Raw genomic sequence first — 13,120 nt, forward strand, 5'->3', positions numbered from 1 at the left:
TACTCCCTCCACCCCCTCATCCAGCTAATTTCTAAAAATATTGAAAAGTATCAGGCCCAGAACCAAGCCCCATGGCACCCCACTGGACACTTCCCTCCAATCAGACAAAATGATATTGACAACTACTCTTTGAGTGTGGTTCTCCAACCAGTTCCCTATCCACCTAACTATCCTAGGTTCCAGTCCACAGTCCCCTAGTTTACCCATCAGAACATCATGGGGAACACTGTCAAGCATTACTGAAATCTAGGTAAACAACATGAACTGCCTTCCCTCGATCCAGTAAGGTCGTCACTCGATCAAAGAAGGAAACAAGCTTGGTCTGGCAGGACCTGTTGGGGACATACTTCCTCTGTGTGGTTTTCTGCAGATGGGACCAGTTGGGCCTGGATTGTAATTAACGCAACCAGCTTCCCACTGGGAGTGGGAGATCTCCTGTCCCCAGCTCTCACTGCCCGCTGCTGCTCAGATGGATGGCAGGAGAAAATTTCCAAACAAAATGGGAGTGTGTGTGTGCAACTGGGGTTCCTGGTACAACCAGGAGGTGATGTCATCATGCCAGATGCTGCTGTATTGTTCACCCAAAGATCTGTGGTTAAACCATAGAGGTTTGGGTAAATGCTAGACCATCACCCTTGGTACAATGATGTCACTTCCAGATCACACTTGTCTGGGCTGTGAGGAAATTCCTGGGTGAAATGGGAGGGTGCAATTGGTGTCCCTGGGGTGATGATACCACTTCTGATATGACCTAGAAGTTATGTGATTGTGCCACTGATGCTCTACATTCACCCCAAGCTCTATGATTAAACCATAGAGTTAGGGGCAAATGCTAGAGAAGAAGAAAAAGAAGAGTTGGTTTTATACCCTGCTTTTCTCTACCTTAAAGGAGTTTCAAAGTGGCTTACATTCGCCTTCTCTTCCTCTCCCCTAACAGACACTTTGTGAGGTAGGTGAGGCTGAGAGAGTTCTGAGAGAACAGTGATTAGCCCAAGGTCACCCAGCAGACTCCATGTGGAAGAGAGGGGAAACAAACCTGGTTCACCAGATTAGAGCCCACCACTCATGTGGAGAAGTAGGGAATCAAATTGGTTCTCCAGATTAGTGTCCACTGCTCCTAACCACTACACCACACTGGCTCATCACTCCCAGTGTGATGACATCACTTCCAAGTCACACAGGCCCCTAATAGAAGTCCCAGCCTCCCCCATCTCCTACAGTTGTAATATTTGTTTTATTTAGAAATATACAATGTCTGGAGGCAAGAAGCACTCCTGCAAGAGAGAAGACCTGCTATCCCACACAGATCTTCAGAGGGAGAAGGAGAGATGGTTTAAAAATGCCATAAAATGACACCAAAGCAACAACTAGCTGGGAACTCCAGCAACAAAAGAGGGTGAAGTGGAAAGGTTGAAGTGGACCACATACAGACCAAAAAGAAACAACAAAGGGCAGATTTGTGCACCCTAGTGCTTTGAACTATTATGGCTATTTAGCATTTAGTGTGAGTATGGGGGAGGGCATTGTCTATGAAGGAAAGTATTTGGTCTCATTCACTGTGTGCACTCTGAATACATCTAAAACTGCTGAAGGATGGAAGCTTCAGTGATATAGTGACAGTAAAACCAAGAGCTAAAAATAACTTTAAAAATACTGCATACCACTGGGTTTTTTTCAACATTAATACAGAGAACTGACTTTATGGATTAGACTCTTAAAAAGCATATTGTGATTGGATCGAATAATATTTTCATATTCTTCTCTTCAAAGACTGCAGTCAGTCCCACAAGACAGGATTTTATCTGGCACTATAATGAAAACCAGTAAGAAAAAAAAAAGGAAGAAAAAAAATCATTGGGAATGAATAATGTGGACTGATGATTTTGTGTGTGTGTGTGTGTGTGTGTGTGTGTGTGTGTGGTGTTCTGGCTTCCTTAACTGCTGAATGCTGAAATACTTAAAGAAAACATAACCAGTGTCTCCAGAGATGCTGTGTCAACACAACCTCCTTCCGTTGGAGCATTACAATATCTGTTTAACTAATCAGGGGGAAATTTATCATGCAGGATTTGGTGGGGTTGTTTGTGGAGTCTCTAAGCACAATAGTGCTGGATGTTCAGATGTCATTTGTACTCCTCTGGAGATGAAACACCACAGCTGGTAAGAAAGCAAAGAGGTGCCAGAAAATGGATTTCAAAACAGAGCACTATAGGAAAAAAAAGGGGGGAAAAAGAAAAAGGCAATTTTAAACAATTTATAGTATGTGAGTGTCCGTGTTGGGGGCAGAGCATTTATTTATTTATCCTGAGAGAATAAGGCAATGCAAACCAACCAACCAACCAACCAACCCATAAAGTGGAACAGGTACATGTGATAAGTTCAAATACCTGTTGAGCATTTATCTAGATCTCAGTAAACAGTAAAATACTTTCCAGACGGCAGTCTAATGAATTCCTCTTACACAGTATGTGTTTACTGTAGACATCAGCATTGGGTGATGTTCTACATTCATTTTTATAGAGAAATCTTGCCATGAGATAAATAAAACTAATCAAATCATGGTTTCTCATATTTATAACAACCACTACCCATCCATACACTCAGGGTGAAGTGATAACTTTGAAAAAGTTGCTCCCTTGAGAATTTGTGTTTTTTTTAAACCACCTTATATAACCACATTTTTTAAAACCACCTTCTATAACCCAGTGCCAGTCTTGCAATGGTCCATCACATTCTATAGTGACCAAGAGAATCCAAGTAATCACCCTATTAGTAGGGCGTGACACAGTTGTCAGCATTTCCCTTTGAATTCCGTGGGGCAATGCTGAATAAGGCATTGGCCTCACTGTCTGGTGAAAAGGGAAGACAAAGAAGTAAGGGAACATGTTGCCACCAAGCCTTCATTTTGGTTGATCTTTTGCTTACCTCCATTTTCAGTGACGTTGGTAGTCACATAAGGCCAAGTCACATAAGGCGAAGAAGTAGAATTGTCAACTCTGGGTTTGGAAATATGCGGAGATTTGAGAGTGGAGTCTGGAAGAGTGAGGTTTAGGGAGGGGAGGGACCTTGGTAGGGTATAATACCATGCAGTCCACCTTCCAAAGCAGCCATTTTCTCCAGGAGAAATGGAATAAATGTTTTAAATACATAAATAATAAGCAATTTATGTAGTCTGGAGATCAGTTGTAATTCCAGGAGATCTCCAGCCCACACCTGGAGTCTGGCAACCCTACCAAGAACCCTACCTCACTCTTCCATGAAGTTTGCTGGGTAACCTTGGACTAGTCGCACCCTTTCAGTCTAGTCTACCTCCCAGGGTTGTTGTGAGGACACAATGGGAAAGAGAGAATCATGTAAGCCACTCTGAGCTCCTTGGAGGAAGGGTGGGATAAAATCATACTATAGTAGACAGTGCGAATTTGGGCCAGGTTGGAAAGTAGGCCACATTTCCACCTGTGTAATGGACATGTGTCTATCTGGCCCAACCCAGCAACAAGTGGGAGTAGTAAATTATCAGTGCATTTCTAAGGAGAGTTACTCCAGCCTGAGCCCATTGAAATGAATGGGCTTAGACTGGAGTAACTCTCTTTAGGAATGCACTGTAAGTCATTAAGTGAAGTTGGGGAAAAGATTGGAAATCTCCATTCTTCTTTTCACCCTGCCAATCAAACCTGATGGATTTTAATTGGTAAGAAAAAAGACACAGACCTCTAAACTGAAGATTGCAGGTGTTCTTATTTTAACATGTCATATTTTATAACACTTGAGGTTTGCAGTTGAAATCAACTGGGAAAATTCAGTAAAAAGTCTGAATTTATTCTGACTAAAAAAAAGAATTTCTAGTTAGCAAATCTGAAATCTGGTCAAAGATCTTATACATAGTCACAATCGGTGTATGTGTAGTTATAAATTTGTATAAAATTTCTACCACCCAACCCAATGCTTTTAAATTGTAGAGAGAAATGGGCTATAACATTCAATTTGCAATGCACCAGTCAGCCCAAGTATGAGTCATAGCTCATGTTTAAAGATAAAGATCAAAGAAAGTATTCCTTGTATGCCCATGAGGTCAGATACCCAGAGTAAAACCCATAAAAGAAGACGGCAATGAAAAATAGAGTCCACATTTTGACTGTAGGAATGACACAATTTCTTTAATAAATTCCTCTTTATTTGGCAATATGAGAAAGTCTTTGTGGCAGAGGTAAAACCTTTGAATATCACTATTCTTCAGCTACATTCCTGCCCGCTGATGCTCCGTTGGGATCTTATATCCTCATATAAGGATTCTTTTTTAATATAATAGAAAATGAATAGATTTTTTTTTACAAATGGAGTTATTCCTTTTATTTCAAATAAAGCTCACTATTTCTTCTCCCAAATTTCCACAACCCATACTCTTTTTGTCTTCTGTAAATACAGGAGCTGTATTCATCAGATTTTTAACATTTATGTAATGTCTGAATAGCCCTGACTTTCATAATTTTGTCCAGAGGTTGGAATCTCAGCAAGGTCAACCATGTTTAGTATTTGGACAAGGAAGTCCAAGGTTAGGGTTGCCAGCCTCCAGGTACTAGCTGGAGGTCTACTATTACAACTGATCTCCAGCCAATAGATAGGGTTGCCAACTGCCAGGTAGTAGCAGGAGATCTCCTGCTAATTCAACTGATCTCCAGCCGATAGAGATCAGATCACCTGGAGAAAATGGCTGCTTTAGCAGTAGGACTCTATGGCATTGAAGTCCCTCCCCTCCCCAAACCCCACCCTCCTCAGGTTCTGCCCCCAAAATCTCCCGCTGGTGGTGAAGAGGGACCTGGCAACCCTACCGATAGAGATCAGTTCCCCTGGAGAAAATGGCTGCTTTAGCAGTAGGACTCTATGGCATTGAAGTCCCTCCCCTCCCCAAACCCCGCCCTCCTCAGTCTCCACCCCAAAAATCTCCCACTGGTAGTGAAGAAGGACCTGGCAACCCTACCCAAGGTTGATTTGCAGAGGACGGCAATGGTTAACTAACTCTCCTCATCTCTTGCCTTGCAAACCCTGTGTTCCTGTGGTTGCCATGAGTCGGCTGTGATTTGAAGACACACACTTTTTATTAATGAATTTTGAGTGTATAACCAAGTTATAAGTCTGTAAGGCACTGGACGGCTGATAGACTCCGGCATTTTTCCTTCTGCACCGCTGTCTGTCTGTGTTCACTGCAAACTTGATTGACTGAGATCTGGGTTTCAACAACACTATCTTGCTTGCAGTGCTGAGATCTGACCTTTTTCATTCTGAGCAATTTGTTTCTTGGGAGAAGGCAATATTCCAAAAGTACAGTGCCTTTGTGGTCTGCTGCCTGTCTCTGACTGCAGAAATGCCTTAGGTGTTATTTGTTAGCCCTGTTTTATAAACAGAGAACTGGTCTGATAGATGGTAAGTTGTTAAAAGATATATTCCATGTTCAGAGGACATTGTACCCCAGGTCATGCTTGTATCTTTCCAGAACCACCTGACTGGCTACTCTAGGAAACTATATAGTGGATGAAATCGATTTTGCCCTGATCCAGAATGATGGTTGTGATTGTCTTTGCCCTTCATAATAATAATAATAATAATTATTATTATTATTGCTGTCAAGTCACATCTGACTTATGGCGATCCCTGGTAGGATTTTCAAGGCAAGAGACTTCAGAAGTGGTTTGCCATTGCCTGCCTCTGCGTTGAGACCTTGAGATTCCTTGAAGGACTGTCATTCAAATACTTATCAGGGTTGACCCTACTTAGCTTCTGAGATCTTCTGAGATCAGGCTTGCCTGGGCTACCCAGACCAGGGCACTCTTCATAACAGTAAATCATTTTCCTCAGTGAAGTGGAATTTTCTACAGTGATTCTGTTTTCCTTTCAGACCAGACTACATGGGACAGCCATTCCCTTCAGCCTTTCTTGTGAGGCATCGGTGTAGCCACTTTTTAAAACAGATTCAGATCTAGTAAGTCTCTTCTTACGTTCCTAACCACCACCTAATGAGTCCAGGACTGAACTGCGATCTCTGTGTTTAAATTTGTGCCTCAAATGCAATGTGGTAGCCTGTTGATGCTTTGACCTTTAAATTAAGGAAATTCCATTGCTACAGAATTTCCATGATCTTTGGGAGATAAGACCCAGGTGATTAGACCAAGTGGATCAATGGTATATGTTTGATTATTATCTGATTCCTCTCTCTCCTAAATGCTTACTGTCAAGAGCTAAACTTTGCCAAAGTATTCTGTGCACTGATATGATCTCTATCGCTCTTCTGGTGAAAACAGAGTCTGTTTTTATTCTTAACCCTCTTCCCATGATAAAAATGCACCCCACCAGGGAGATTTCTTCAGGATCAGGATTCTTTTTCGTGAATTACCACAACCATCCATCATGCGCAGAAACAGATGGGCAAGCCACTTAAGCTCTAAACTGACTTTTGCTAATGTTTATAATTAGGCCATAATACTCGACAAGCAGCACATTTCTGAGAGATTATCACACACCTCAGGTGCAGCATGAGGCAGAAGCCAAAAGCCAAGTGACTTCAGCTACTCAAAGTGTGCAATAATCCCTTAGAAATCTATTAAGCAGGAGTGCCTCAGAGCCATTATGACATGGAAACTTCAAGGTAAAAAGGTCATACCTGTGCTTTTACAGGGGAATATTGACATGTGCATGACATCACCAATGACCAATCAGAAACCTCCATCGTTACTCTCTGGTCTCAAGTCATTTCATAATAGCTAAATGGTGTAAGGCAGCAAGTGCTCCATGAGATGTGTATGTTAACACTGATTTGTCTAAGGCTGAAGTTGCAAAAACACATGCATTACATTTTTGCCTATTAAAAAAAGAGAAGGACCACGTGACATGCCTGGGATTAGGCTAAGCAGTTCACATAAATGAAAAAAATCACAGTAATTTAATGAGGTTTTTCATGTTTAAATTTAAACGTGCACATTTCTAAAATTTCATTATATCTAATTAGAAGTGTAAATCAATAATCTTCACTGTCAGCAATCGCGGTACCACTTTTTCTTGATGTGCATCATAACTTGTTTATTCATTCACATTTCTCTTACAAAGATACTTTTTAAGGGATAATTTAAAATGGGGCGGGGGGGCGGGGGACAATGCAATTGTGCCTGAAAAAATCCAGGCATGGCAACCTATGAATCAGCCACCACAAATCCAGGCGTCTCTGGGAGGCTGTAGCAGCAGCTGTCAGAACAGACAGATACGGGCCACTCATTCCCCATCTACATGAGTGGCAGACGCTAAACTGGTGAACCATTTTGATTCTGCATTAAGTGGCAGAGAAAGTCGGCATATAAAAACCAACTCTTCTTCTTCATCCATTAGCACCTGGTCACTTTCAAAGAAATAACCGCAACTTTTGTTCTCTGGTGTTAGAAAAGTACTGGTGGAAGAGGAATGAGCGAGCAAGTGGAAACACTGGGATGCCAAGAGCCCCTTGCTTTGACGGCTGATACTAGTCAGATGGAGTCTTCTGATCAGCATGGTTGGTTCATAGGCTGCAATATGGAGAGGGCTACAAGTACTAAAACCAGGTACCTATGTGCTCATTTTATTTAGGAAGCAATCCTAACTAAATATTGTCGAAGGCTTTCACGGTCAGAGTTCATTGGTTCTTGTAGGTTATCCGGGCTGTGTAACCGTGGTCTTGGAATTTTCTTTCCTGACGTTTCGCCAGCAACTGTGGCAGGCATCTTCAGAGTAGTAACACTGAAGGACAGTGTCTCTCAGTGTCCAGGGTGTAGGAAGAGTAATATATAGTCAGAAAGGGGTTGGGTTTGAGCTGAGTATTGTCCTGCAAAAGTATTGTCCTGTAAGTATCCAGATAATGTGCTAATGAGGGTATTAACATACCATACCCTCATTAGCACATTATCTGGATACTTACAGGACAATACTTTTGCAGGACAATACTCAGCTCAAACCCAACCCCTTTCTGACTATATATTACTCTTCCTACACCCTGGACACTGAGAGACACTGTCCTTCAGTGTTACTACTCTGAAGATGCCTGCCACAGTTGCTGGCGAAACGTCAGGAAAGAAAATTCCAAGACCACGGTTACACAGCCCGGATAACCTACAAGAACCAATCCTAACTAAGTCTACTCAGAAGTCCCATGTCATTCAGTGGGGCTTACTCTCAGGAAAGTGTATTTAGGATTGCTGCCTAAGGTAGGGTTGCCAACGCTGGGATGGAAAATTTCTGGAGACCTGGGGGTGGTGACTGGGGAGTGTGGAGTTTGGGTAAGATCCTCAGTAGGGACGTGTTGCCCTATAGGCCACCTGCTGAAGCTGCAGTTTCCTCTGGGAAACTGATCTCTGTAGTCTGGGGATCAGTTGTAATTCTCTGAGAACTCCAGGCTCCACCTGGAGGTTGGCAACTATACCCTAAAGTATGCCTCAGTGAGGCCTGCTAGTTTGTCAAAAGCATTGTCTTTTCTTTGTTCTAGTCACTTGATAAAGGAATCTGGGCTGCCCTCAGCACTCTCTGAGCCTCTTCCTACCATTCTGGGCTCCTCTTTACTGTGCCTATTTAGAAGCTGGGTTTCTGCTAACATCTTATTTATTTATGTTATTTACACCCCACCTTTCTCCCCAATGGTGACCCAAGGTGGCTTACATTATTCTCCTCTCCTCCATTTTATCCTCATACAACCCTGTGAGGCTGGTTAGGCGGAGAGTCACCCAGCAAGCTTCCATGGCAGAGTGGGGATTCAAACCTGGGATTCCTAGATCCTATTCCAACACTTTAACCACTACGCCACGCTGGCTCTACATTTCCTTGAATGCTACAAATGTTCTCTAAAGTGCTCCAAACTGTGCCCTTTGGCAAGCCATGCAGTTGACCCTGCCGTGAAAACAACCGGGCTTCTGAGGGTGAGATTATAATGGCAGAGCAGAGGTAGGTGGATCATCCCTAACCCATGTCCTGAACCCTTAGGGCAGATTAGATTATAAATCAAATACCTAAAACAAAGCATTTGACAGCAGGTTTGGAACTGTAATCCTCCATAGCTGTGAATAATGTACTTAGGTCATTGATTTTCTCATAAGCATAAATTCACCAAAATAACATTCTGAAGAAAAGTCAATGACCTTCTCTTTAGTTTCATTCTAGCTGAATACTAATCAATTGGAAACTGGGATCAACAACCGCTTCTTACCATACGTCTCAATCTCAGCATGACTGGGTATATATTATTAGCAAGATGAGAACAGGAACCTAGACTGTTTCTTTAAAGGAAAAATAATTTCCAGCCTGCCAACTTAAAATAAGTAATAAATTGAAGGTATATAGGCTCTAGGCTCTGCTCACATCTGTTCCAATGTGCAACCGTGGAACTTTGAACAGATCCAGACATGATGTATTGTTACTGCAAACATCCCAAAATGGAAATTTATGACTTATTACCTCACAATATTTCTCTCACTGTTTCCTCTTTCAAAGTAAATGAGTTTTACCTGACATCTGAAAAGATGACCTGAGATGCTGAGTGAGCATCTAACTGGGGGTCTTGCTGCAATTCGCAATAAAGATGAAGCCTCCCCATCCATAGCAAGAAACCATCACGTTATTTAGTCAATGAAAGCACAGTAAACTCTAGTTGTTTTAAGGCACAGGGAAAATTGTTTGTGATATCCTAAGTGGTGGTAGGAGCCCTGTAGTGCAGAGTGGTAAGCTGCAGTACTGCAGTCCAAGCTCTGCTCACGACCTGAGTTCGATCCCGGCGGAAGTTGGTTTCAGGTAGCCGGCTCAAGGTTGACTCAGCCTTCCATCCTTCCGAGGTCGGTAAAATGAAGACCCAGCTTGCTGGGGGTAAAGGGAAGATGACTGGGGAAGACACAGACAAACCATCCCGTAAACAAAATCTGCCTAGTAAATGTCAGGATGTGACATCACCCCATGGGTCAGGAATGACCCGGTGCTTGCACAGGGGACTACCTTTACCTTTACCTTAAGTGGTGGTAGAAACTGGCCCAGACAAATGGATAGAAATGGCCATGCTGTTATATCTAGAACATTCGAATGGAGTTCCTACAATCCACTCTACTGTGACTGTAAGCCATTAAATCCAAACAGTTGCCCACTGCAGAATACATGTTGGATATAGTGTAGTCCACTGAATATGAATGACCAGAGAGCCATGAAAGAGAGGCAAAAGAGGACAATCGGTTATGAGATAGGATTTTATAACCTTTTAGCCTTGGATTATTCACAACCATAGGCAGGTGGAACTTCTCCAATGTGTGTGTGTGTTAAGTGCCGTCAAGTCGCTTCCGACTCATGGCGACCCTATGAATGAAAGTCCTCCAAAATGTCCTATCTTTGACAGCCTTGCTCAGATCTTGCAAATTGAAGGCTGTGGCTTCCTTTATTGAGTCAATCCATCTCTTGTTGGGTCTTCCTCTTTTCCTGCTGCCCTCAACTTTTCCTATCATGACTGTCTTTTCCAGTGACTCTTGTCGCCTCATGACGTGACCAAAATACGACAGCCTCAGTTTAGTCATTTTAGCTTCTAGGGTCAGTTCAGGCTTGATTTGATCTATAACCCACTGTGACATACCTTTTAATACCAGATGTTGGGGACAAAGCACAGGATGGGGCTGTGGTCTTCATGCACCCAACATGCTGTGATACTATGTCTATTTACTTTGCACAGGTCTCTTTTTGCTTTACTCTTTGGTAAACACGCATAAGGATAGGCTAATAACCTCATGCTTCCTTGTAGAGATTGAATTTTGTATACAGAACATCTAGTCATGCGGCCCTATTACAATTCATAGAGCAAACCCCTCTTCATCTCCTTAATCCATTCTCGTAGCCCAAAAAGAATACTGTATGTGAGTTCCTAAAACATACTATAGATACAAATGGAAAATGTAACATGTATTTTTCTATTTACAGTCTCTTTTCCAGCAGGTTCATGTCCATGGAGATACTGTCTGTTTTCGATGGTTCACTCACTCACTTGTTTTAAATTTCTGTTCCACCTTTCTTCCTTTTTAGAACTCAAGGCAGATTACATGGTATTAGCAAGACCCCTATCCAGGCACTGACTAGACCCACACAACGCAGCTCTGTTCAAAGCATTAATTTTTGTAACCTTATTTGAACCTGACCTTAGAATCATAGAACCATAGAGTTGGAAAGGTCCATACTGGCAATCTAGTCCTACCCCCTGCTCAATGTAGGATCAGCCTAAAGCATCCCTGACAAGTGTTCACGCAACCACTGCTTGAAGATGGCCAGTGAGGGGGAGCTCACCACCTCCCTAGGCAGCCAATTCCACTGCTGAACAACTCTTACTGTAAATCCCTCTCCCCACCAATATCCAGCTGGTACCTTTTTGCCTGTAATTTATACCCACTACTGCAAGTTCTGTCTTCTGCTGCCAACAGGAACAGCTCCCTACCCTCCTCTAAGTGTCAGCCTTGCAAATACTTAAAGAGAGCAATCATGTTGCCCCTTAACCTCCTCTTCTCCAGATTGAACATTCCCAAGTCCCTCAGCCTTTCCTCATAGGGCTTGGTCTACAGGCTCCTGATCACCCTCGTCACTCTCCTCTGCACCTGCTCCATTCTGTCTACATCTTTTTAAAAATGCGGCCTCTAGAACTGGACTCAATACTCCAGGTGTGGCCTGATCAATGCAGTGTATAGGGAGACTATGACATCTTGAGATTTGGATGTTATGCCTCTGTTGATACTCCCCAAGACAGCATTAATCTTTTTTTGTCACTGCATTACATTGGCTGCTCATATTGAGCTTACAGTCCACTCATACCCTTAGATCTTGTTTACATGCACTGCTACGCAGAAGTGTATCCCCAATCCAGCATGTGTTTCCCATTTTTATTACTCAGATGTAGAACTCGGCACTTATCCTTGTTGAATTGCATCTTGTTCACATCCGTCCACTTTTCCACTGTGTTCAGATCTAGTTGAATTCTATCTCTATCTTCTGGTGTATTCGTTGCTCCTCCCAATCTGATATTATTTGCTAATTTAATTAGTCCCTCCACCTCAACCAGATCATTTCAAAAATATTGAAAAGTATCAGGCCCAGAACTGAGCCCTGTGGCACCCCACTGGACACTTCCCTCCAATCAGATGAAATGCCATTAATAACCACTCTTTGAGTGTGGTTCTCTAACCAGTTCCCTATCCACCTAACCATCCTAGAGTCCAGTCCACGGTCCTCCAGTTTACCCATCAGAACATCATGGGGAACCCTAACAAAAGCTTTACTGAAATCCAGGTAAACAACATTGATGGCATTCCCACCATCCATTAAGTTCATCACTTGATCAAAGAAGGAAAAGAGATTGCTCTGGCAAGATCTGTTGGGGAAAAATCCACGCTGACTTCCCCGGATCACCAAGTTATCCTTCATTCACTTTCAGTCACTATGAACCAGTTGTGTAAATTGTATTCCTCCTTGTTAAATAAAAGTGTTTTTTTAATTAATTACTCTAACAGATGTGATTTTTTTAATGAGGTAAGCAGTGAGCAGTGTATTAGCCAAGTTTGCAGATACCAAATTATTCACAACAGTGAAAACCAAAGTGGATTGTGAAGAGCTACAGGAGGATCAATCTGAACTGAGTGAATGGGCAACAATGTGAAAAATGAAATTCAGTGTTGGTAAGTGTAAGGTGATGTACTCTGGAACAAAAAGACCCTAACTTTAAATATCTGTTGATGGGGTATGAATTGGCAGAGACAAAGACTGAAAGATCTTGGGGTTTTAGTAGATAGCTCTGTGAAAATGTCAACACATTGTGCTACAATGGTGAAAAAGGCAAAACCCATGCTGGGGATTATTAGAAAAGGGATTAAGAATAAAACAACCACTATTGTAATGCCCTTATACAGAGCAATGGCATGGCCACATTTTGAATACTGTGTACAATTCTGGTCATTGTATGTCAGAAAGAATATTGCAGAGATGTAAAAAGTACAGAAGAGGGCAACCAAAACTATCAAAGGATTGGACTGGAGCACCTTTTTTATGAGGAAAGGCTGAAAAATCGGGGACTCTGTAGTTTAGAAAAAAAAGAAAGCTAAGGGGG

The sequence above is a fragment of the Euleptes europaea genome, chromosome 7, assembly GCF_029931775.1.
Source record: "Euleptes europaea isolate rEulEur1 chromosome 7, rEulEur1.hap1, whole genome shotgun sequence".
Taxonomy (NCBI): Eukaryota; Metazoa; Chordata; class Lepidosauria; order Squamata; family Sphaerodactylidae; genus Euleptes; species Euleptes europaea.